The sequence below is a fragment of the Tasmannia lanceolata genome, unplaced genomic scaffold (assembly GCF_043159265.1).
Source record: "Tasmannia lanceolata isolate RefF3 unplaced genomic scaffold, GAP_Taslan_0.1 ptg000025l, whole genome shotgun sequence".
NCBI lineage: Eukaryota > Viridiplantae > Streptophyta > Magnoliopsida > Canellales > Winteraceae > Tasmannia > Tasmannia lanceolata.
The window spans coordinates 8,376,055-8,382,054 of record NW_027518702.1 but is presented as its reverse complement, the minus strand read 5'-3'; positions in this window follow the sequence as shown (position 1 = coordinate 8,382,054).

Below are 6,000 nucleotides of genomic sequence, written 5' to 3'. Positions count from 1 at the left end.
TTTTTAAATGCACAATCAATAAAAAACTCTATAAATAGCATTTTCCCTACCTTCTTTTCCTCCACCTTCACATAAGTGATTCTCCTTCTCTTCTCTACTTTTACTTACACTATCTATTCTACTAAATTTCCTACAAGTCTACCCTCTTCTTCAACTCAATCCAAGTCTATTTTGGAGCAAAGGGAAGGCATACATTCAACTTACCACTACAAGAAGTCAAGAACTATTTCCAAAGGCTTATTTCAAGTGAGTGAAGGCTAATTTTTTCTTCTTCTCTTCAACTCAAGTTCAACCCCAAGGTTCTCTTTATTTCTTTCCATTTCCTTTCTTTTATTTCTTACTTCATTTGTCCCCTTCTACTTCATTTTTTTGTAATTTGTTTCAATTTTCTTTCTTCTAATTCATTTTTCCCCTTCTTCTACTTCATTTCAGAATGAGTGGGTCGGGTTCGGGACCTTCTGCAGGAGCATCCTCTATTGGTTCGGCACCCGCTAGATCGGATGACCCGGCATGGTCTTACGGTACATTGGTTCCGGGTCAAAGAAATAAAATAACTTGCATATTCTGTGGCAAAGTCATATCGGGTGGAGGTATAACCCGCTTGAAAGAACATTTAGCGGCTGTTCCTGGTGAAGTAGCATCATGCAAAAAAGTGACTGAAGATGTAAAATATCGAATGAAGCACCTTTTAGATGGAAAGAGAAAAGAAAGGGCTAGGATGAGCATATCCAGAGCAGAGGTTGGAGGTTTTTATGGCACACCAGACGAAGAAGAAGAGCAGGATGAAGAAGACCTTGGCACACAATTGCCTCAAGTCCCTCAACGAAGAGGTAAGGAAGTTCTTGTAGAACCGAGTGGTACAAAAAGGAAGAAGAAGGGAATCACAGGAGGGATCAGGAATTTCTTTGTAGCACGAACAACCCCTGGAGCCCAGCCAAGCATTAAAAGTGCTTTGGCTACTAAAGAAACAATGGATAGAGCAGACATGGCGGTTGGCATGCTTTGCTACGATGCCAATCTCCCTTTCAACGTTGCCAATTCACCTTTCTGGCAACCTATGTTTGACGCTGTGAATGCCGTGGGTTCGGGTTATAAGGCACCTACTTATCATGCTTTAAGGGGTCCCATTTTGAAGAATACAGTGGATGAGGTAAACAACTACTTGGAGGAAATTAAGATGTCGTGGAGATACACTGGTTGTAGCATTATGGCAGATGGATGGACAGACATCAAACAACGTTCCCTAATCAACTTTTTGGTGTACTGCCCTAAAGGAGTCATATTCCTCAAATCCGTTGATGCATCTGGCATAGTGAAGAATGCCGATGAATTATACAATATCTTTGCAAAGATTGTCGGAGAGGTGAATCCGGAATATGTGGTGCAATTTGTAACTGACAGTGAGCCAAGTTACAAAGCTGCTGGGAAAAGACTAGAAGCCGCGTTTGGTACATTCTTCTGGACTCCGTGCGCAGCTCATTGCTTAGATCTCTTCTTGGAGCATCTGTGCAAACCGACTGTATTTCCTCACATAGCAACCACAATTGAGAGGGCTCGAACGATTACAAAGTTCATCTACAACCATGGAAGCCTCTTGAATTTGATGAGGAAGAAGTTCACGGGAGGGAAGGAGTTGTGCCGCCCTGCTGCAACCAGATTTGCTACAAATTTCATTAGCATACAAAGTCTGGTGTTGAATCGGAAAGCACTTCAGCAGATATTTGTGTCTGATGAGTATAGTACTAGTAGGTTTGTCCAACACCCACTGAGTGAAGGGGTAGTTAGTACTGTGTTGGATAAATCTTTTTGGGACCAATGCAAGTACATTCTAAACATCAGCGAGCCTTTAGTGAGAGTGCTGCGCTTGGTAGATCGGCAGGACAAACCGGCGATGGGTTACCTATATGAGGCTATGGATAAGGCCAAAGAGAACATCAAGGAGAGGTTGAAGAGAAAATCAGATTACAATCCCATCTGGAGGATCATCGACCAAAGATGGGATAGGCAACTCCACAGTCCCCTCCATGCAGCAGGATATTTTCTTAACCCTGCTCTCTTTTTCACTCCTACCTTCTCTAGGCACAGTGAAGTAACCAGAGGCTTGTTGGCATGCATCACTCGACTGTTACCTGATGAAGGTACACAAGACCTCATCACCAATCAGATTGAGGATTATCGAGAGGCTAAGGGTATGTTTGGAATGAAGCTTGCAATCCGCAACCGAACAAAGTTGGGACCAGGTATATTTGAGTTTTTTGTTTAATTAACTATAATTCATTTTAACTTTCAGTTTCTCAACAAATAATGATTTACTATTTGTTACTTTACAGTTGCATGGTGGAATCAATTCGGAGGTGACGTGGAAGAATTACAGACATTTGAGATCAGAATTCTCAGTCAGACCTGCAGTGCGACTGGGTGTGAAAGGAATTGGAGCACCTTCGAACACATTCACTCTGCAAAGAGAAATAGGTTGGAGCACCAGAGATTAGATGACTTGGTGTTTGTCCATTACAATCTTAAGTTTCGAGAAAGGTATACAACGTAATATAATGTTTTCAACTCTCACCTCATCACTTTAAGCTTTTAAGTTTAACCTTTGACATTGATTAAACTTAATGTTTTCCTTTTCAGGGACTTGTTGAGGAAATCATCTACCACTAGTGACCCTTTGAGCATAGACCATCTGGATGTCATGATGGATTGGGTTGCAGAAGAAGAAGATGTCATATTCACGCCGGAAGACATTGGGTGGGAAAATCTTGAAGCACCTACTGTTGTGGTTGGGGCCGGGGACGACAACGACGACTTTCTCATGCCTCTTGAAGAAGATGTCCATACTGGTGGTCCAGGTGGTGATGACGGCGGCGGCGACGACGACGACGACGAAGAAGACATTGAGTATGATCATCCGGGTTATGATGACTGAGAGTTGTTGCTACTAGTTATTGTCTATGTTTCATTTTCATGTATCTTTTTTTTTAATGTTTTTCTATGTATCAGACTATCAGTTGCACTTGTACAAGACTTTATGTGTTTAAGTAATGAATATACCTTTTGGGACACATATTTTGGACTATTTATTAGTTTTTCATCTTTTTCTATTAATTTTTTATTTTTTTGGATTTTTCTCATATTTTTTAATATATTTTTTGTGTGAACGAAAAGTTTCGACCGAAATGCACCGAAATGACCGAAATCCCACCGAAATTCCGTTTCGGTGGCCAAAACGAAATGGCGACCGAAACGGAATTTACAACTATACTTAGGAGGATAACATGCACTGTGGGACAACACAATGAAGAACCTATCTGTGTGGGCATTTCAAGGAGAAGCATGTAGCTGATGGAGAGTTCAGGGAGGTGGGGGTGGTGGATTGGAGTTGGTTTTTTATGTTGGTTTTTTGTTATTTTCTATGGCAGAGTGGTACTTTGGTCATTTCACATGACATATGGTTACTTTTGATATTTTTCATTAAATATGTGTATTGTGGTTATTTTGTATGACGAACAATTTGCCCATTTTCATTTTCTATGATAAAGGGGTACTTTAGGCAATTCACTTGACATTTGTTTCCTTTTATAATTTTCATTTGATTTGTAGTGTGGTTGTTCTGTATGAGGTGCACTTTGCTCATTGTCATTTTCTGTGGCAGAGGGGTAGTTTAGTCATTTTACATGACATATGGTTACTTTTGATATTTTCCATTAGATATGTGTATTATGGTTATTTTGTATGAGGATCACTTTGCTCATTTTCCATGAGACAAGGATATTTTGGTCATTTCTTATGAGATGAGAGTTTTTTTACAATTTTTGATGTTAGGAGTAATTAGGTCATTTTACATGAGATAGATATATTTTGTTATTTCTCATTAAATAGGACTTATTTTTATTTCTGAGATATAAAATTTAAATCCAAATAGTAGCCAAACAAAAGATTAAAAAATTTAGATTTGATTTACAAATCCTCACAAGATCATCCAAACAAATAATTTAGAAATTTAGAAATTTGGAAATTTTGGATTTCAAATTCCCAGAATTGTAAATCTGTAATCCAAATCCAAATTCAATGGGTGTCCAAACGGGCCATTAGTGAATTTGCTTTTCCTCAGCATCTTCAATCATGTCTTCATATACTTCCACTTTCCTCTCTAACCTTTTCAGCTCCTTCTCAACACCAACACCCCCCCCCCCCGTATTGATTTAATTTCAAGAAGATGGGATACAAATATTTGTGCTATTTCTGCCGTACCAAGAAAATCCCAAGAAGGAACGAGATGTTTGTCTACAGTGGAAAGCAGTGAGAGAGAAGAAGAAGTAACAACTTAAATCAAAAGTAATGAAGCCCACGATTGTTAGGAAGTAAGGTCCGGACAACTACCATAACCATAAGTATGGCCAAATCAATGGGATGATCTCGGCCCTTGATCTATGATGTCTGGTAGCTCTCACTTACTGTTCCCCATAGATCATGCCATGTTTCGGAGGGATGGGACAACTATCATGTGGATCACATAATAATGGTGTTGTATTTTCTTATACGTGAGAAAAAGTATGGTGGGGCCAATGTATATATCGTAGGAAGAAAAGATAGGTTTTGCCCTCTTGCCATGTTCTTGCAACAAAAATAAAGAAGCATGACTTTATTGGTGGACTCACTGCGTAGAAAGTAACCAGGGTGCAACTCGGGTCGGGTTGAGGCCAACCCTATCCCAACCCGAGATAACTTTCCCTCAACCCTAACCCCAACCCAGGCCTTGGGTTGAGGATGGTCAATCCTAACCCATTCCACCTCTAAATCTCTCAACCCTAACCAAACCCATCTAAATAAGTGAGCCGATATTATATTGGGACGAGAAATTTTGAAATAATAAATAGGAAAAGACAAATCACCTTAATATAGTAAAGACAATTGTAGAATAGACTATAGAGTCTATAGACAACGTTTTTAATTAAATGTAAAAGACAAGCAAGAAAAAGGGAGACAGGTGACAAAGGACTGTATAACTTTTTTTGGTGGGTCGTAGGTCTACATCTTCATCAGCTATAACATTGGATCTATCTATCTAACTTGGAATCCAATTTTTTATGCTCCAAGCCTCCGATAAAGCATGTGCATGTTGATTATCATTTTGTCCGAGACAAGGTTTTTTGCATAAAACTTTTCATTTTCTTTTGAGATATATATATCCTTGCTCTCGCCAAGAGATTTTGTTGGGGGTGGTATCAGAGGCGGGCACGTGGTAACCCCGGTTTAGCCTCCGTGGATGGAAATATCCCTCGGGGAAGATCTCGGTAACCCTGGTATGCCTCTGATGACGGAAAAATCCCTCAGGAAAGATCTCGTAGTTCCCACGTTCCTGTTGCGTGGAGGGGTTAGATTGTCCATGGTGCTTCCACGTGGAGGGGGAGATTGTTGGGGGGTTCCACGTGAATGCAAAAATAGCCCACAAATTTGAAAAGTGTAACGATGTACATGTGGATGGGCTTATAAGGGAATAAATTCCCTCCCCTTAACAGCTAGCTTTTGAGGGCAAGTTCTACCCAGGTCCCAAGAATAATGTCTTGTATTTCTAAATAATGGCGAACTGCTATCAGTTAGATAGATAGTGAGATATAGAATTAAAGAACAAGAACGAGGATAAAAGAGGCACAATGAATAATGAAGTATGTTTTCCTTCACAACTTTTTCCTACACATAGACTTAAGTAGATAAATCCAAACCTCCTATAAAATATCTAATGATAAAGAATAGACAAAAACCAAAGAATCACAACTCATTTTTTTACTGCTTCTGGTGGCAGAATTGCGTTCGGCAAACTCACGACGAATAATCATTTTTTCTATCTTTTTAGCATGTGATAAAAAAAATCAATCAATGAGACGTGAAAGAGATAGCTACCCACGCACGGCACCCCACTCGATAAACTCATTACTAAGATCCCACGAAGCGATAAAAAGTTGCTTCGCATAATCATGTACTAAAAAACCCGCATAA